The sequence below is a fragment of the Herpailurus yagouaroundi genome, unplaced genomic scaffold (genome assembly GCF_014898765.1).
Source record: "Herpailurus yagouaroundi ecotype Mexico unplaced genomic scaffold, PumYag 159, whole genome shotgun sequence".
Lineage (NCBI taxonomy): Eukaryota > Metazoa > Chordata > Mammalia > Carnivora > Felidae > Herpailurus > Herpailurus yagouaroundi.
In genome coordinates, this window is record NW_024412400.1 from 55,340,928 (window position 1) to 55,362,480 (window position 21,553).

The following is a 21,553-nucleotide window of genomic DNA, read 5'->3' on the forward strand; positions in this document are numbered from 1 at the left end:
TGGTCTCTTTAGAGTTTGGGCCACTTTAGAGTTCCTGTGGATAACTCTGGTAAAAGCACTGATGCTTCCTACAGGTCTTGTGATGTATGTTTTAAGATTTTATAAAATCTGGGAGGCATTTCCTATATTTACCTGGGCATGCCTTATCTGTCCTACCAGCTCTGTTCTAATAATAGAAATGGATCAAGGGTATGTAATGCACTGTGTAATCTCTGCCTGTTGTGCTCTGGTCTCGGGCTCATATAAATATCTGAGGGTGTGAGCTCATCCATTTTAAGTTCATAAGCTGAGCTGGGCAAGAGCTATGTCCAGTTTGCGCTATATAACAATGACCACTTCAGCTTCCACAAGAGAAGTCCCAAAGGGCATCATCTATTCCACAGACAAACGGAGAGTTTTAAACAGACGGCCTATATCCCCACTTGTCAAAAGAGGACAATTTTTAGTAAGTTAGTCTAAGTCAGTGAGTTGTGTCAGTGATTTTCAGTTGTATCAGCAAGTTAGTGTCTGCTCTTACCCCTGACAGTTGATCGGAATTTCATCAGCATACTAAGAGTCCCAAGACAGAAGCTGGAAGGCAAAAGTGAGCCTTGTAAGTTATGTAGCATCATTTTTGCCACATGCTGTTGGTCAAAAGCAAGTATAGGACTATTCAAGATTCGAGGGGAGGAGATCAGACAGGTCACAATTACCAGGAGATGACGATCAGTGTCGGGGAGGAGGGACATATTTGGAAAGGAGCTACCACACTGATCTAAGCCAAATGCAAATTCAGATGTGTAGTATTGATCATATTAGTCCTTTGCTCAAAATCTGGTAGGGCTGGGTCATCTGTTTTACTTTGACCCTAGTCATAACTCCCCATCCCCAATTTGCACTGACTATAAATATGGCCCACCATTTCTTTTAGTTTACAGATTCCTTGGTTCAACTGTTGCTTCCTTATGAAAGCCTTTTGTGGGCTAAAGGGAAAGAATAGAGGAGTGAAATATGCATTTAAAAATCATTTGTGGTAATTTGAAGGTTCTCTGAAAATAACATAAGTGAATATAGGAGACAAAAATGGGTGTACAAAAAATGGGTGCACAATAAAATTGTATTTAGATAGTAGTAGGGGAATGAATGAATATTTAGGATTAATGCATATTCAGATCTAAATCATTGTTGTGATTCTTTTCCTGGTTCCGGCTCTGGGAGGTAACCGTGCCCTTTGCAAAGGGTAAAGTGACTGCTGCTTGCTGATGCCTTTATCACAGCCATTCTTCACCCCACCTTGGCTGACAATTTACCTCACTAAGTAAAGGAGGTCCATTGATAACACAACTAGGCAGGCTCCATTGCAAACAGGTTAATCTATGGAGGAAAAAAAAAGACCTTTGTATCTGGAAAGATGTATTAGGACGTGGATATTACATCTTACAAAAACTATGTTTTTATTTTAGAAAAGTTGTAGTCCAATACTTGTTTTTAAAATGTTTTGGGGTGCACCAGGGGGAGCCTGGGTGGCTCAGTCAGTTAAGCATCCTACTCTTGATTTTGGCTCAGGTCATGATCTCCTGGTTCATGAGACTGAGCCCGGCATTGGGCTCTGTGCTGACATCATGGAGCCTGCTTGGGATTCTCTCTCTGTCCTCCCCCCCTACCCCAATAAATAAACTTAAAAAAATTTTTTTTAAAATAAATGTTCTGGGGGCACCTGGGTGGCTTAGTTGGCTGAGCGTCGTACTCTTGATTTGGGTTCAGGTCATGATCCCAGGGTTGTGGGACTGAGCCCCCCTGTCACGCTCCACTGTGAGTGTGGAGCATGCTTAAGATTCTCTCTCTCCCTCTTCCTCTCTCCCCAAGTCGTGCACACTCTCTCTCTCTAAAAAATAAAAATTAAAAAACTGTTTTGAATGTCCCATGAATAGTATGTATGTGTACTGCCAAAACCTCTCTAGAATGCAAAACAGAGCCATGGACAGCAGATTGGGACAAGAAATCCTAAATTAGTGAGAAGAAAAAGTCCAAAACCTTTAAGAGTATTTCCTTTGAGGCAGTCTCCTTGTTCACTGTGTAGCATTTAGCTTCTTGTGATTCATTTATCCATTGCAGTAGAGCAAACTATCCCATGTATTACAAATATCCCTTTAATATTTCTCACAATTCTGAGAGTTGCTTGAATGGTTCCTTTGTGGTTTTGTTTGGGTTTATACAGTTATGTTCAGCTGTAGCAGGGGTTAGCAACACTTTCTGTAAAGGGCCAGTAACGCATATTTTAGGCTTTGTCTCTGTTGCATATTATTCATTGGTACTTATTTATTTCATTCTTTACACACCTTTGAAAAGCAAAAGCTAGTCTTAGCTCAAGGGCCCAACGTAAAAACAGGCTGAGGGCCAGATTTGGCCCTTAACTGTAGTTTTCCAAACCCTGAGCTAGAGAGTAAGCTGAGCTGAAGGTCCAAAGTGCCTGTTGGTGATGCTATCCATTGAGGGCCACAATTCTTCTGGAGGATTCTTTCATAGAGAGGAGGGTGTGGCCTCTCCTTCACAGGCTACATTGTCCATCTTTGGGCAGCAACTAAGATAGTGGGGGTGGAAGCTGGCAGCCTTGTTAAGGCATAGCCTTGGGAGTCAAGCAAGGTCACATGTGCCATATTCTGTTGATCAGAGGAAACCCAGGGACCAACTCAGATTCAAGAGTTGGGCAAATAGTCTCTCGCTCTCTATGGGAGTTGCTGCAGATCCTGTGACTACAGCTAGCTGAACTAATTGGCAGACTTGTACTGTGTGTCCCACAAAGGGAAATGAAGGGCAGTGATGACCAGTGATGACCTTGACATTAGATTGACATCTCACACTTTTATACATATATATATATATATATATATATATATATATATATATACACATATATATATATACACTATGCTTTTATACTTGCCAGCTGGTTTCTGATTCTGTGGGCACTCACTCACTTTCCTCAGTACTTGTTTAGAGGTGTCTCAGCCTCCAGATTATCCGCTCCCTGAGGGAAGTGACGACACCCTCCCCTCTCTGCCTGGCTGTGATATATCTTCAATAGCTGTGTTTTGCATTTAATTGAACAGTTTTACTGAGGTTTAAAGTCAAGTAATTTGCTTACTTCACAAAAGCAAAACAAATTTAAGAATGCAGCACTACCTATAAATTCTAAAAGAACAGCATGCATCAAAGAATTACATTTCACACCCAAATACTGTCTAACCAATCAGATGTTTAAACTTCCCAGATGCTTTCCAAACATAATCAAGAGTTAGGAAGCAGTCTCCTTAATGGTAAGTTTGAACTAGCAATCACCTTTAAAGACATATTATATTTTAACTTTAAATTTGCAGATGAAAATTGAACAGTAGCAACAGTTTGTAATATACGTTATGTATGTTCTAAGGCAGAAGTGATTCTGTAGAGGGTTTCTAATCTACAGTAAATGCTGCTACTAATTGCTCAGTTGAATTTTTTAATATGTGTTTTCTCCCAAATCTCATTGTAACTCTGTCTTCTTCTACTTGATGGAAAGCTTTGACAGTTTATTATGTTTAGAAGCAGCTGGGGTCTATTTCTAATTGATGATTTGTTATCTTATATTTCTTACTTGACTACCCACATTTTTCATTCTCTTCAGCATCTTCCTCCAGCGTCTCCTGTCTTACTGAACTAGATGGATGGTGCTGCTTTTGTGCAAACGCAGACAATATTTCAGTCTCTCCTCTGTGTCCTTTCATCAGGCTGTGGATACATGCAGGGCTGATATAATGTGACATGAATATGACACTTAAACATTAACAAAATGTATTCACACATACTGTATGAGTTGATTGTTAATATATCAGTGGGATGGAGACTATCACTGTCTGCATTTGGCAGGTGAGGAAACTGGGGAGCAGACGTCCCAGAGTACCTCAAATTTAACATGTCCAAGTTAACCTCATAAAATCTTTTTATTCTCCAGATACCTGATTTGGTCAAAAGCAGCTCCATTTATCAGTCACCCAAGTCTGACTTTCTTCTGATATAAAATTTAAATACAATGAACGCACAAAACTTAAGTGTACATTCGCTGATTTTTGACAAATGCATACACCTGTGTAATTCAAGCCCCTCTCCAGAGGGATGATGTTAGTAATATTTAAAGAGCTCCTAAAAACTGAGAAGGCAAACACCAACAACACAACAGAAAAATGAGTAGAAGATGAAAACAGAGAGTTCCACCAAAGAAGAAATACAAATAGCCCCTAAATGTATGAAAAGATGGTCAACCTTCCTATAATAAGGGAAATATTTAACAATGAACAATCTAAATAGGAAATTAAAAACAATTCCATTTACAATAGCATCAGGAAGAATAAAACACTTAGAATTAACCAAGGAGGTGAAAGACTCATACACTGGAAACTATAAAACATTGCTCAAAGAAATCAAAGAAGACATAAAGAAGTGGAAAGATACTCTGTATTCACGGACTTATGGGGGGAATAAGATGACATATATTTGCGTATTATTTTAAAAAGTAATGTAAGAAGGATAAACCAGAAACTACTGAAAATGTTGGAAAAGGAGTATAACTTCTCTGAGCTTCCTTCTTTATGTAGTTTTGACTTTTGAAACTGTAAATATTTTGCATATTAAATCAATAAAAATTTAAAAAGCAAACCCTAAGACTGAACACAGCTACAAATGAAGCTCCCAAATGAAACTATCATCTAGATACTGTAACTCAGGAAAAAAAGTTCATTCAACTTGCTTTTGAGCACAGTTACTCTCTTAACAGAATGTATTTTAAGTACAGAAAGAATTGTGAATAAATAATGACATTTTCTTTTTAGGTTTGTTTTTTATAGTGCTATCAGTGAAGAAATTCTCAAGTTATTTTGTATGTGTTAAGAAAACTGTTGGAAATCAGAAGATTTTTCCTCACTATGGGAGAAGGGAGATACCAATCGGAGGTTAGGAAGAATCCTGGCTTTTTTTTTTTTTTTTTTTAATTAGATTTGATTTGAATTGCAAGTGTCAGTATTAACTCATGCTTCTTTAAAAATTTTTATTTCTGGGGTGCCTGGGTGGTTCAGTTGGTTGTGTCCAATTCCATTTCGGCTCAGGTCATGATCCCAGGGTCATGGGATGGAGCCCCATATTGGGTTCTGTGCTGAGTGTGGAGACTGCTTGAGATCCTCTCTCTCTCTCTTTCTCTCTCTCTCTCTCTCTCTCTCTCTCTCTCTCTCTCTCTGTCTCTTGCTCTCTCTCCCTCTCCCTCCCTCCTTTCTTTCCTCTGCTCTCCTCCCCTGCTCTCACTTTCTCTCTAAAATTAAAAAAAAATGTATTTCCTAGCCCTGTCTCCTGAAAAGGCCTAGAAGCAATAACATTCCAGTAGCATTGGGCATAACTTGTACACAGATGCTGATTTCTAAATACTGTTCTCCACTGAAAGGAACCCAGGTTTTTTTTGGGAAATGGCTGATTTTAAGTCTGGGATACAGGAAATGCACAGTAAGTTGGAAACATCTTGTGCACAAGAATGAAGAAGTGCTGGAAATTAATGGGGACATGTCAAAAAGATACAGGAATTACCTTAAAGTTTTTCCTGCTGTGCAAATTTGTGATAAATTAAACATCAAAAAGAATAATGATGATAATATATTATATCATCTTGAGTCAGAAAAGAACCCATTAGTCCATAGTGACACTCAAAATAAAGGTGGTGGTGGAGGTAAGCTTTCTTCTTCCAAAGACTGCTAGCTAATAAATGTAGAAAAAATATAGAATTCGAAAAATCACCATTTGCAACCACTATTGAAATAATTCAGGCAAGGATCATCAAAGGATGCTAAAATTATTGGGTGAAAGAGTTTTGAGGATATTGGGGAATGGGTTATTCACATATGATCATGTATCACCCCACAGATTATTTATTAATTACAATATAGTACACACACACACACACACACCAATATATTGAGATTGTACCCTAATCTTTAAAACTTGCAGTAGCCCAGGAATGGGAGAAGTTCTTTTACAAGATCTTCAACAGTAATCTTCAGTGGAAGAGGAGAGTTCCTTCGCTTTTTTGTGTATTGTTTTGTAGTGCTCTTAACATCTAGACGCACAAAAGTATAATTCTTGAGGGAAACTGAGGCTACCAGAATGGAGATGTTTTTAATTTTTTTTTTAACGTTTTTTATTTATTTTTGGGACGGAGAGAGACAGAGCATGAACGGGCGAGGGGCAGAGAGAGAGGGAGACACCGAATCGGAAACAGGCTCCAGGCTCTGAGCCATCAGCCCAGAGCCCGACGCGGGGCTCGAACTCACGGACCGCGAGATCGTGACCTGGCTGAGGTCGGACGCTTAACCGACTGCGCTACCCAGGCGCCCCGGGAATGGAGATGTTTAGTTTGAGAAGCTAAGCCAAATATTTTATCTTGTAATGTAAAACTGGTATGTCTTGCCAAAGAGTGGTATTTTAGCAAAGCCAGACCATGCAGACTTGTGTCTAACACAGGAGAAAGGATTACTTTCCATATTTGGATTTAGACCATGCTCTGTTTGTTTTGCTGGAGGTGTGTATATGTGTTCTTTGTGGAGTAATGTGCAGAGAATTAGGAGCAGAACCTCTAAAACTGGAGGAGAGCTAAACATACCTGATCTACCTTTGGAACTTTGGAAAAGTGACCTGTACTTGGTCCAATGTAGCACAGAGTGGACTGTGGATATGCCCACTGAGATTCTATAACCCAGAATATGCTGATTTTGGCTGCCATTATGTCATCATTATCCTGATGGGTGGGAGGGGGTGGAGCTTAGGATGACCATAGCCTTGCTTTGGTGGTGATTCTTTTGAAAGGAAACAATTCTACTGGCAATCATCCACGTGACTAGTAGTTGTAAATTATTGGGGTGCAAAATTTAGGGATGGAGGATGGACAGGAACTAGAGAGGAAGAACTTTTATCTCCTTTTCAGTCCTTGCTGGAAGTATGATGTGGACCGTGAGACATCAAGATAGATGGGAGCCAAACAGGGAGGTAGTCAAGGCAAGGTTCCATTGGTGGTGGCATCTTTGAGAGAAGCCACTTCTAAGAGCAGTAAGAAATGACCACGTGTGCTAAGCTTCCCTGCCAACCTATCTCAGCTCTGGTGGGGGTTTAAGGGAAGGGCTTGTCCCAGCCAGGAGACAGTGGTAAGGAGCAAATGCTGCCTCTCCCCTATAGGACAAAGGGGTGATAAGGACGATGTTCCCAGTTCGCAAAGACACACAAATATTTTCCTAAGGGCATCAGTTCTATACAAATCAATTAATTAATGGAGTGTGTAACCATTACTCATTGGTTCTGTCTTTCCCTTATATAGATCCACAAACTCCTATCAATAATTCTGAAATCCCAGTGATTTTGAAAACAATATTTTTTCATAAGTTTACCACTTGCAGATGTCAGACTTCTTAGCCTCCATAATTACATGAGCCTATTCCTTATGATAAATCGTTCATATATATATATATATATATATATATATATATATATATGGAGAGAGAGAGAGGGAGGGAGATAGGTAGGTATGTAGTAAATAGATTTAGGGGATATACATTTATTGATTCCATTTCTCTGGAGATTCCAACTAATACACTAGATAATGAATACACTCCTTCTTTCATAAAATACTTGGTTAGGGAGAGCTTTAACTGTCATACATTTACAATAGCCTCATTCTTTTAACTGCTGGATGATATCCCTAGTTCTATGGTATATTTAACCATTTCCTTTGTAATAGAGATGTAAGTTCTTTATGGTTTCTATTTTCAGAATAACTTTTGGCAGAGAAGGTTGCTTCCGTTATAGATTGAGAATTGCTGAGCCAGTCTAGCCATAGGGTGAAACACACAGGAGAGGAAAATGGAAGTATCTTCCACAGTGAGAATTTGTTCATTCTGTATCACAGACCTTAGGACAATAGCTTCCATTCTTAAAGCTTTGTGACCATATTTTTCCAAATAAGGACATTGTTAAAAAGGCACAACAAAATTAAAAAAAAATTTTTTCTACCTGTTACCATCATCGTTTTAAAAAAACAGGCTGTTTTAACATAAAGACACAGAGGCAACCTTAGCTTAATGGATGGTCAAATTGAATAAATTCAACTGTATTCAAAATTCACTTCACTGTCTTTATTCTGTCTTTGTAGTCAGCAGGTAAAAAGTTTCTCACTCGCCTGTTTCCATTTCCATATGCATCAGAAGCAACTGCTTTAATATTATTCTGACTTCTGGAATTAAAAAATTTGGAAGAAAAGTAAAGTGAGAGAGTTCCTGCCTTCTGCAAAAGGGAGAACTCACAACCTAAGAAAAGCTGGTTATGGATGTTTCCTCAAACTCTGACATAGGAAGTGATTCTGGGATGAGTTGGAAAGAATTCAAACCTTGGCTTTTGAGATCTCCACCAAAAGGAGGCCTGGCATGGAAAGATGAGCATGATCTGGGCAGGGGGTTTCCTGAAGAGATTGAACACCCATTGGGAAGACGCTGTGGCCTGATGTGCTCCACGATGGTACCATAATTATACATACCAGGACAAGTTATTCAGAGAAGAACATCTGAATCTATTAAGTCATCTTTATGCTGCTTTCCTTAACACATTTATCTTCTCTATCATGAACAAATTGTGAGAAGAATATAAAATTCATGAGAAGTGAAAAAATTGGTGATTGTCTTTTAAAATAAAATCACCACAGTCATAGCAGCTGTTCTATTTTCAAAGGCAAGGAGAAGAAGAGAGAGAAATGCTGGCCCAGCAGAAAAGTGAGTGTGAAAAATAAAAGGATGGAGAAGCATTTTCCATGATTAGAAAGGCCCCTGCAGCATTCTAAGCCAGGAGCGTCAGTTCAGCCAGCACTATGGTCCTCCCCGCCATCATCACGCTTGAGGCAGCAGGATATAGAGTGAGACCCCAGCTGAAGACCTGTGACTTAGAGTCAATTCTGCCACTCTTCAGGGGAAAACCTTGGACCAGCCAAATGGTCTTGCTGATCCTTTGTTCACTCTCTATAAATCGGGATAAGAAGATTGCCTTGTGTGACAAGAGAATAAGATTAAAGCCCTGTGAAAATTGGAAAGTGTTATATAAGCAAATCATAATAGTTACAAAATCCAGAAAGGTGAGGGGGGAGTTGGGGTGGGCCAAAGCTATCCCATATGGGGACTATGTGCAAATTAGAAAAAAAAAAGCCCCCTTTGGTGGACACAGCCCAGCCCTGCCGCAGGACTCACAGCTAGGTTTAGTGGGACTTGGCTGGATTGTATTACTACATTATTCTCTCAGGTGCATATGAACTATCTGCAAAACTATCTGACCCAGTGGTCAAGGTCATTTGTTTGAGTCCTCGACTTCAAGGGGGTCCCAAATTCTGACTTCTATTCAGCAGAAATATGTGCAGAGAATTAGGATGAATCTGTACCACAATGATGATTCTAAGTGATATTTATCTAGCCAAGTCCAAATCCAGCAGGTGAGTGGTCTCAGTCCCGAGCTGCTTGGGCCTCCCTGAGACTTTTGTAAAACCTAATTATTAATAACCTTAACAAAATCCAGTGATATTCAACTTCAGTAAAGGTTTTTGGTTAAGTAGCTGCCTCAGCAATATTTAGATGTAGGACATTAATAATTGTATGTAGACACATATCCAATATGTGGTGTTCACCCTTGGACAGCATCTCATTTTGCCCTGTTTGAAACCAGCCTCGATACTGGACTCAGTACTCTTTGTTCATGGCTTGTTTTATCCTAGTCATGCTGTCCTTCTTTCCTTCTGTTAAATACACCCAAGTTCATCCTACCCCTGGACATTTGTGCCTGCTGTTCCCTTTGCCTAGATGCTGTTCTCCCAGATTTTTGCATGGCTCAGTGCCTTCAGCTCAAATGACTTCTCTCATCAGAGAGGCATCTGAAATAATTATGTTGCTTCTAAGCTGCATTTTTTTTTAATTTAGCATTTTATTTTTATTATTTTTTTTTATTTTTTGACGTTTATTTATTTTTGAGACAGAGAGAGACAGAGCATGAATGGGGGAGGGTCAGAGAGAGGGAGACACAGAATCTGAAACAGGCTCCAGGCTCTGAGCTGTCAGCACAGAGCCCGACGCGGGGCTCGAACTCACGGACCGTGAGATCATGACCTGAGCCGAAGTCGGCCGCTTAACTGACTGAGCCACCCAGGCGCCCCTAATTTAGCATTTTAACATCTCTGAACCTGAGATGCATTTAACAATTGCTAGTGTCTTATGACTGTGATTAGCCAGGCGGCAGGCATGGCTTAATTGTCACTGCTTGTTGTACAGATGCAAATTTGGATGTTAGTCTTGGTGGGCCTACCAGACATCTGCCCCTTCTTTACAATTTAGTCAACCAATCAGGGACACTAGATACTGGCACCTACATATCTAAGAGAGAAAACTCAAAGGATATTTTAAAGATCATGAAGATTTTCTTTTAAGACTTTATTTTTTAGAGCAGTTTTAGGTTAGCAGCAAAACGGAAAGGAAAGTACAGAGGCTTCCCACATACCCCCTGCCCCCACAGGTGCACAGCCTTCCCTGTTATCAGTATCCCTTACCATCATGGTACATTTGCAGGAAGGTTCTTTGGGTTTGAAAATGGTGAAGCAAATGCTAGCTTTCCTCACCAAAAATGAGAAAACACAATTCATTATCTGGAGAGATTCTCCTACGACGGAAGCCCACCTCAGGTCTAACCGTGTAACTGTATTTTATACAGTGTTAATTCATGTATGTATTTTAAACTTCAAATTTGTTTAAAAAAAATTATGTACCATAGATATTTATGAGAAATATCCATCTTTCCTAAGAAGACTTTATCAAGACTATGAAAGAAGAATTGAGATATTTATCTTCAAATTATTTGCTTTCCAAAGGCTGAGAAGATTTTTCTGTTCATCTTAAAAATGAAAAAGTAGTAAAACAATAAATAAACTCAGTGACAGCTGACAGTATATATTTTCTAGGATCTGAAATTTGTATTCTTTTGTGGATTCAAACTTTCTCACTATTTCAAAATTATTTCAAATAGCTGATATTTCTCAAGTGGAGCTCATAGCCAAGTTTCAAAAGTATTTGCTTCCACAATATGTATTTTACTTGGTCTATTTTGCTTACATTAAGTTAAGTAGCTAACCTCTCCATCTTCATTTAAACAAAGTAGTTCAGAGGCTCATACTACTATCACTTTCAGTTTACTGAAAAATCTAAATTTGCTTCTTAAAAAGTAGCAAAACAGTGCTCAGCAAGCATATTCTTTTTAAAACTCAGAATTCAGTTTGGGTTTTTGTTTTATGTTCTTTTTATTGCTCATAACCTCCCAGGGAGTAACTGTATAGACATACACTGTCTTTTTTTTTTTTTTTTTAACATTTATTTATTTTTGAGAGAGAGAGGCAGAGAGAGAAGGGGGGACAGAGGATTCAAAGTGGGCTCTGTGCTAACTGCAGAGAGTCCTATGTGGGGCTCGAACTCCCAAACTGCGAGATCATGACCTGAGCCAAAGTGGGATGCTTCACCGACTGAGCCATCCAGACACCCCTGTATGTCTCACAGTCTTGATTTTGTTTCAGAAAGTATGTTGAAGTGGAGGAAAAGAGATCTCCTAGTTCTTATTCATTCTTCTAGTTTTTGAACCAGGTTTTCTTAGTCCTGACTTTTTATAGGTAGATGTCATGTGTGAAATATACATGGCTAATGTTGATGAAAATAGAAACATGGATTTCATACCTGCTTTGTCTGTTTGGCCCCCTATTTTCCAGGAACTGACTCTTCTTTTCACTTGCCTTGCCCCTCTTCTGTCTTATCCTCAGGCTCAATCCATGCCAACATTTGATCACAGTGGAGACACTTCTATTCTACCAACTTGCCCTCCCCCCCCCCCTTGGCCATAGTCTTGAATCAAAGCTGGATCAATCAGAGTCTCTCTGATGGCCTTTGGAATGTAGACTAGAAATTCTAGGCTTATTTTGGGAACAGGGGAGTTGGAAACTCAGGTATCAACGGACACTTTCCGCCTTGTGAAGCAGGAAGTAGACTAAACCAGTGTGTAGTAAGAGAGGAGGAAAAAAGGAGATGCAGAGATTGAAGCTGACTTGAAAGCTAAGGGGTGGAGGTGGGGGTGGAGGAAGAAAGACTTCCTGGCTTGGCTGCTTCCTACTCTTGGACCATTTGAATCAGCTCTGCGTTTTTATGATAAATTATCTTGTTTAAATTTCAGCTAGAGGTGGTTTCTGTTACTTAGAAGTGTTAACCAGTACGGTGTTTCCACATGAAACTTTGGGGAATTTCTCTTATTTCTTAATTGTTTTTGTTAGATGGCTGTTGTAATAACCACACAAGGACTTTACTCAGAGAATTTTTCTCACTTTTTTTTTATATATTTATTTTTGAGAGAGAGAGAACAGAGGAGGGACAGAAAGAGAGGGAGACAGTGGATCTGAAGCAGGCTCTACACTGATAGCAGAGAACACAATGAGAGGCTCAAACTCACAAACTGTAAGATCATGACCTGAGTTGAAGTCGGACACTTAACTGGCTGAGCCACCCAGGCACCCCTTTCTTCCTTTTTTTTAATCTTAGATTTACATGTTTAGTATCTTAATCTTTCTTTCTTCTTTCCTTGATAGAATCAATATTACATGTCTCTCTGTGAGGGGAGTGCAAAGGGTTTCAAGAAAATCTGCAAAGGCTAGGATGATATGGTCCATATACATTCTCTAAGTAAAACTCCCTTCAGGGACAAAACTCTTCAAAGACGAGAAACATCTGGGGATAGAATCCAAATTTAGCAGGACACAGGCAGCAAAGGTCAAAGTAAAAGAACATTCAGCTTAATAGTGCGATGGAGGTAGAAAGGAACAATCAAATTTCAAAATGTAAGCATGCCATATTCTTGCCAATTTTTCTTTAGAAAAAACATTGAAACAAGAGAACTGTAGAGTTATAATGTTCTAATATAAACTTATCATCAAGGTTTAGATAGAAAGTTAAACTCTAAAAAGTTATCCAAAACAACATTGTTGTTTTTTTTTTTATATATGAAATTTATTGTCAAATTGGTTTCCATACAACACCCAGTGCTCATCCCAAAAGGTGCCCTCCTCAATACCCATCACCCACCCTCTCCTCCCTCCCACCCCCCATCAACCCTCAGTTTGCTCTCAGTTCTCAACAGTCTCTTATGCTTTGGCTCTCTCCCACTCTAACCTCTTTTTTTTTTCCTTCCCTTCCCCCATGGGTTCCTGTTAAGTTTCTCAGGATCCACATAAGAGTGAAACCATATGGTATCTGTCTTTCTCTGTATGGCTTATTTCACTTAGCATCACACTCTCCAGTTCCATCCACGTTGCTACAAAAGGCCATATTTCATTTTTTGTCATTGCCATGTAGTATTCCATAGTGTATATAAACCACAATTTCTTTATCCATTCATCAGTTGATGGACATTTAGGCTCTTTCCATAATTTGGCTATTGTTGAGAGTGCTGCTATGAACATTGGGGTACAAGTGCCCCTATGCATCAGTACTCCTGTGTCCCTTGGATAAATTCCTAGCAGTGCTATTGCTGGGTCATAGGGTAGGTCTATTTTTAATTTTCTGAGGAACCTCCACACTGCTTTCCAGAGCGGCTGCACCAATTTGCATTCCCACCAACAGTGCAAGAGGGTTCCCGTTTCTCCACATCCTCTCCGGCATCTATAGTCTCCTGATTTGTTCATTTTGGCCACTCAGACTGGCGTGAGGTGATACCTGAGTGTGGTTTTGATTTGTATTTCCCTGATAAGGAGCGACGCTGAACATCTTTTCATGTGCCTGTTGGCCATCCAGATGTCTTCTTTAGAGAAGTGTCTATTCATGTTTTCTGCCCATTTCTTCACTGGGTTATTTGCTTTTCGGGTGTGGAGTTTGGTGAGCTCTTTATAGATTTTGGATACTAGCCCTTTGTCCGATATGTCATTTGCAAATATCTTTTCCCATTCCATTGGTTGCCTTTTAGTTTTGTTGGTTGTTTCCTTTGCTGTGCAGAAGCTTTTTATCTTCATAAGGTCCCAGTAATTCACTTTTGCTTTTAATTCCCTTGCCTTTGGGGATGTGTCGAGTAAGAGATTGCTACGGCTGAGGTCAGAGAGGTCTTTTCCTGCTTTCTCCTCTAAGGTTTTGATGGTTTCCTGTCTCACATTCAGGTCCTTTTTCCATTTTGAGTTTATTTTTGTGAATGGTGTGAGGAAGTGGTCTAGTTTCAACCTTCTGCATGTTGCTGTCCAGTTCTCCCAGCACCATTTGTTAAAGAGACTGTCTTTTTTCCATTGGATGTTCTTTCCTGCTTTGTCAAAGATGAGTTGGCCATACGTTTGTGGGTCTAGTTCTGGGGTTTCTATTCTATCATTGGTCTATGTGTCTGTTTTTGTGCCAACAACATTGTTTTTTAAAAGTTTAGGAAAACTACTTAGACATACAAATTAAGAAACAGAAAAGGGAGATAAAATTCTATGAAAATTCAGGAAATGGAGAATAATATTCCTATAGATGATGAAAACTTGCCCAAAGGACATTCTCATAAAGCAGATTAAAAACTATAATATCTCAAATCAAGCTAGAATACAAAGAAAATGATATAACAAATGAAAGAACAAATAAGTTTTATTTGATGTGATGGATCTCAGAAAAGAATTAAAATCATTAAGAAATGAACAAAATGAAAAGGCAGCCTACTTAATGGGAGGGCATATTTGCAAATTATCTATCCAAAAAGGGGTTAATATCCAAACTATACAAAAAACTTGCGCAACTTAACATTAAAAAAATCTGGTTAAAAAATGGGCAGAGGGCCTGAATAGACATTTTTCCAAAGAAGACATACAGATGGTAAACAGACACGACAAAGTGCTCAACATCACTAATCATCATGGAAATGCAAATTAAACCACAATGAGATATTACCTCAAACCAGTCAGATGACTAATGTCAAAAAGACAAGGACTAACAAGTGTTGGTAAGGATGTAGAGAAAAAAGAACCCTTGTGCACACTGTTGGTGGGAATGTAAATTGGTGCAGCCACTGTGGAAAAGAGTATGGATTTTCCTCAAAAAAATTAAAAAGAGAAGTACCATATAACCCAATTATTCCACAGCTTGGTATTTACCTAAAGAAAACAAAATACTAGTTCAAAAAAGTATATGCATTCATACGTTTATTGACACATCATTTACAATAGCCAGATACAAAAGATCTGGAAACAAGTATCCATCAATAGATGAATGGATAAGGATGTGGTATGTGTATACAATGGAATATTAGTCAGCCATAAAAAAGAATAAAATCTTGCCATTTGCAACCATATGGAAGGACCTAGCACATATTATGCTGAGTAAAATAAGTCAGGCAGAGAAAGACAAATACCACATGATTTCACTTGTATGTGGCATCTAACAACAACAACAAAAACAACAAAACAAATGAACAAACAAAAAACCAAAACAAACAGACTCGAATACAGAGAAAAATTGGTAATAGCTGTAGGAGGCAGAGAGAGGGCAAAATAGGTGAAGTGTATTAAGAGGTACAAACTTCCAGTTATAAATAAACAAAGAATGAAAAGTATAGCACAGGGAGTATAGTCAATAATATTATAATAACTGTGTGGTGACAAATGGTTAATTACAGTTATTGTGGTGAGAATTACATAATATATAGAATTGTCTAATAATTATGTTGTACACCTGAAACTAATACAACATTGGATATCAATTATACTTTAGTTAAATTTTAATCTAAGCTTTAAAAATTATGTGCTGAAAACAATATTACACAATACCTAATATCAAAAAACTAGAGATTATCAAGATGTATTATTATTTACTATCAAATTAATGCATTTTTGTGTAGACCTTATTATACAGCTTCTTCTGTATCCTCTATTTACTATCCTCTAATTGGGGTGCCTGGGTGGCTCAGTCGGTTAAGTGTCTGACTCTTGGTTTTGGCTCAGGTCTTGATCTCCTGGCTTCATGCGTTCGGTTCCTGCTTGGGGCTCTTTGCTGACAGCATGGAACCTGCTTGGGATTCTCTCTCTCTGTCTCTCTGTCTGCCCCTCCCCCACTTGCACTGTCTCTCTCTCAAAATAAATAAACTTTAAAAATTATAATTAAAGGTATATCTTCTATTTAATTAAAGAATATCTTGAGATTGTAAAGCAAGTTGGGAACGGTTGCAAATGGTGCCTTTTTAAACCAGTCTTTGTTAACCAAAGTTTTCTTAATACTTTGTAACTAAAACAAAATACAGAAATAAACTGGGTGATAAGGTTGATACGCTGCTGCTGTTTGCCATAGCTCCCTGTTTAAAATTTTTATGTTTGCTAATTTTATGTTCACCTTTGTTTTTATTGTCTGCATACTAGGTAAGTATCATAAATTTGAGTTTATAGAACAAACATCTGTTAATAAAATACCACTTTTATTACCTTCACATGTTAAGATAGAAATGGAGAACTGAAACAAAATCAAAAGTAGAAAAAGAATGCAAAATAATGCCTCAATGGAAGATGAAACGAAGGGAAATTTTTAAAAATCACAAAGAGAGAGAGATGAAAAAGAGTCAAAAACCAATAAGACAGTGCACCTGGGTGGCTCAGTCGGTTAAGCGTCTGACTCTTGACTTCAGGTCATGATCTCATGGGTTCATGGGATTGAGCCCTCCTTTAGGCTCTGGGCTGGCAGTGCAGAGCCTGCTTGGGATTCTCTCTGTCCCTCTCTCTCTGCCCCTTTCCCACTCGTGCATGCCAGCTCTCTCTCTCTCTCTCTCTCTCTCAAAATAAAATAAATAAACTTAAAAAATATAAACAGTGAGACAGGCAGAGAAGGTCAACGTAATTAGTAATATCTGAGGAAAATCTTGACAAAGAAAAAAACCCTGAAATCTGTAATTTGAGACACTGAAATGAGAATTAAAATGAAATATTGAGAGGGCACTCAGTTTATCTGATAAAGCTGACCCAGAATGACCATCACTGAGATACAGTCTAGTGAAATTATTGGACTTTAAAGGGAAAGAAATAAAAATTCCTTTAGGTACTTAGAGAAATAGCCCAAGTCATTTATATAGGGAAGAAAGGAATATTGTCTTTACATTTTTCAACATCAACACTTTATTCTTAAAGAAAAGTAAGTAATATATTTAAGATACTCAAAGCAGGAAAATATGAGGCAAGAATTTTATATCCATACACGCTGTCATCAGCATAAGAACTCAGGGAATAGTGTTCTTGATGAGTCTACTGGAGAAGGGGGATTAAAATAAGTAAAATACTTAAAGTGACATTGATAAAATGACTTGATAAGCATTTAACTTCTACGCGGAACTAAGACTAAGTGAGAGATATAAGGCAGAGAATGTAGTATGTAATGGCTGAATGCTCTGACAATGGAGATATAGTACAATTGTAAAAAGAAGTGGCATGAGAATGTGGAGAGCATATGCGATTTTGTACCTCTCTCCAGTCATCACATTGATGGTATTGTCACTGGCTCCTACTGACTAGAGATGGAATAACTTGGGTATCACTAAGAACAATAAGAACAAAACACACCAAATATATTTAAATCCATGATTTCACCCTGATCCAAAAAATTAATTGGTCATCACTGAAGGATGCTTGGAAATCAACCCTTTATTTTGAAAATTGATAAATAAGAGAAAACAACCAAGCATTTATCCTGCCTTTCTGTATAAACTGTAACACTAGGTAATCAAATAGTAGATGATGTGAATTTTCTCTTTATGGAAGAAGTCCATCAGATAGCTGAAGAAGAAAGAATAGAATTTGAGTATCAACATTTTTTTGGCTATCCGTAATGAATTATTGAATCTAAGCATTGAGCATCAGTGGCTGCCACCATCACAAAAAGACAGACAAACAGATATTTTGTGCCTGGAAAAAACGCAGCACCACCTATAAAGTAGTTTGTCCCCCTACCCCAAATTAGTAACAGTAACCAGACTTGAATGTGACTCAGTCTGGAAATACAGGAAGGTCCTTCTATTGTGGCCTGCAATCCAAATTATGACCACTCTATTTTGGAGCTTGAAAAGGCCAGATGCTTCTATGCCCCAGACTGAAGTTGTTTTAAATATTTGGTGGCTGCAGTAAAAGCAGAACACCTTACTGTGTTCTCCTAAGAATCTTCAACTAGAAAAAGGAGCAAACTCACTAGCAAAGAATAGATTTAAAAAGTTTTAACTTCCAAATGGTCTGGAGTTAGCTATGGATTGAGTGGGGGGGGGGGGGGGTGGAGAATAGAGAGGATAGTAAGTAAATGATAACCACACACATAAAAAAATATGGAAGCACATTACCAACAAATTTCTAAATCAGAGCAATAGCCTGTGAATTTCAATCAACTATCCATGGCCCCAGATCTTCACTCGGCATGAATTCAGTTGCAAAATTTGTATAACTCCCCCAAAGGCAGCCTCCCAAATCATACCTTGAATGAAATCTTGGAAGAAAACAAACCAGGAAAATCCTCCTGACATAATTAATGAATTTTTTTTTCATTGAGGTATTTGATCTATCTTAAATTTATCTTGGTAAAAGGAATGAGGTTATCTCTACACCATTTATTGAACAGTTCTTTTCTCTACTAATGTCTATAATACTTTAAATTCTCATACATATTTGTATCTATTTCTGGATTCCATTCTGTTTCATTGATCTACTTATTTATGTAGCACTACCTAAATTTTAAAAATGGTACTAAGAGGAATGCTGTATTATTGCATGAATTATAAGGAACTACTGAAAACCTTAACCTCTGGAATGTCAGAAATCAGGAAGCTTCAAGAAATAGATATTTTTTAAAGCATTCTGCCATTAAGGTGACTTAGGTCTAACAATTCACGTTGTGAGTGACTTTTGTCTAAAATTTCAAATTCCTTGGAAGATTTAATTGGCTCAGTTTAGGCTGGGTATCAATCCCAGAATCGATTATCTATTCTTGGGGGTACACGTTTGTGTATTATAGATATGATTGATGAGTACTGGACCTTATGTATCAAGGGAAGTTTCCAAAGAAACATAAGGTATTGTAAGCTGAACAGTACTTTGAAAACTGTCTTCTCCACTATGCCCATCAACCCATTTCATACATCTGAAGCTCTCCTATCTCTGAATGATGCAGTTCCCCCACCCAAAATTGCAGCCACCCCTTCCCAATAGAAAATGATATAAATTTGTGTCCCTTTATTGATCTAGCGGTAATACCATAGGACCATATACCTGTAAGCCAAGGGTTTCCTAGAGCATGCCTACTCTTCCAGTTCTGTCAGATACCCTTAGATACTCTCCAGCCCATGAATTAGCTGGAAAATTTTAATCATCACTAACACATGCTAAATAATGGTGGTTTTTAAACTGGGGTGCAAGTACATTTAGAGATACATAAAACCTTCCTAGGGGTACTCACTCCAGCATGAAAAGTTCTGAGAGCATCAATGTCCAGAGACTCAGCTTCAACATGGAGTCTTTCTTGTAATTGGTTTGCCTAAGATGTGTTTGAGTTAGAGGACTCTTGCCTCTCCCGACTTTTCTGTCTCCTCCTTTACAGTAGACTTTCCTTACTTTACAACTATACCTTTCCCCCATCACAGATCTTATTACTATGTTGCATCTACCAGGTAGTAAAACCTCAGAAGGACCAAACTACAAGCTATGCTATTTTATATTTTATTTTATTTTATTTTATTTTATTTTTATTTTTTAAATATAATATATTGTCAAGCTAGCTAACATACAGTGTATACAGTGTGCTCTTGGCTTTGGGAGTAGATTCTTAAGATTCATCGCTTCCATACAACACCCAGTGCTCATCCCAAAAAGTGCCCTCCTCAATGCCCATCACCCACTTTCCCCTCTTCCCTGCCCTCCCCATCAACCCTCAGTTTGCTGTCTGTATTTAAGAGTCTCTTATGGGTTTGCCTCCCTCTCTGAAACTATTTTTTCCCCTTTCCTTCCCCCATTGTCTTCTGTTAAGTTTCTCAAATTCCACATGAGTGAAAACATATGATATTTGTCTCTCTCTAACTGACTTATTTCACTTATCATAATACTCTCCAGTTCCATCCATATTGTTGCAAATGGCAAGATTTCATTCTTTCTCATTGCCAAGTAGTATTCCATTGAGTATATAAACCACATCTTTATCCATTCATCAGTTGATGGACATTTGGACTCTTTCCATAATTTGGCTATTGTCATTGGTGTTAGAGAAGCTTTCTTTAATCAAGGTACCTTTATAACCCACAGGAAAGCTTTGTGTCTTTTGCTATCTCATGTGTTTTTCAGTGGAGAGTGAAACATGACATTAGAAACAGAATATTAGAAACAGTATTAGATGGGGCGCCTGGGTGGCTCAGTTAAGCGTCCGACTTCAGCTCAGGTCATGATCTCACGGTTCATGAGTTTGAGCCCCATGTCAGGCTGTGTGCTGACAGCTTGGAGCCTGGAGCCTGCTTTGGATTCTGTGTCTCCCTCTGTCTGTGCCCCTCTGCAGCTTTCTCTCTCTCTCTCTCTCTCTCTCTCTCAAAAGTAAAACATTAAAAAAAATTTTTTTTAGAAACGGAGTATTAGAAACAGGAGAAATGGCAATTTTCATTCAATGACTTAGTCCCTTTTAACCCCTGACTCTTTTAAAAAGAATTATTTTTCTGTGAGAGAGTCCGTTGACCATTAGCAGGAAATTCGGGGGCTCTCGCACCTTCTCTCCTGGGTGACAAACCCATGACAAGGTTCTTTTCCCTGTCTAACTTGTACACTCAAGATATGACGACCAATTCGAGAAATATCCATGTGCTTAGAAGCAAGTTCTCTGCATTTATACCACTCTTGGTAAGCTTGGTGGTTAACTTCATGCACTTGTGCCTTTGTGTATGTCTCAGTGGCATGTTTTTCAAATATTCAAGAAAAAGGACGCAAAAAAATTTATTTTTACTGTTAAGAATTGGATCAATATTATATCTTCAAAGCAAAGGAACGGATATTGAGGATGAATAGGTGTTTTATTTTATGTTTCTTAGACACCACAGAGCTACTTAATAAACATTCAAAGTCAGTTTTTTGTCAGTGTAAGAATCACTGAAGGCATTCTGGGGTGTTATGGATGAAATCAGTGAGAAGACTTGGGGATTTGAGCCAGAAGAGTCTACATGGACTACGACAGCATGCAGAGTTGCATTAAGGAATAATGCTCCGGGGCGCCTGGGTGGCGCAGTCGGTGAAGCGTCCGACTTCAGCCAGGTCACGATCTCGCGGTCAGTGAGTTCGAGCCCCGCGTCGGGCTCTGGGCTGATGGCTCAGAGCCTGGAGCCTGTTTCCGATTCTGTGTCTCCCTCTCTCTCTCTGCCCCTCCCCCGTTCATGCTCTGTCTCTCTCTGTCCCAAAAATAAATAAACGTTGGGGGGGGGGGGGAAGGAATAATGCTTCAATAAATATAGA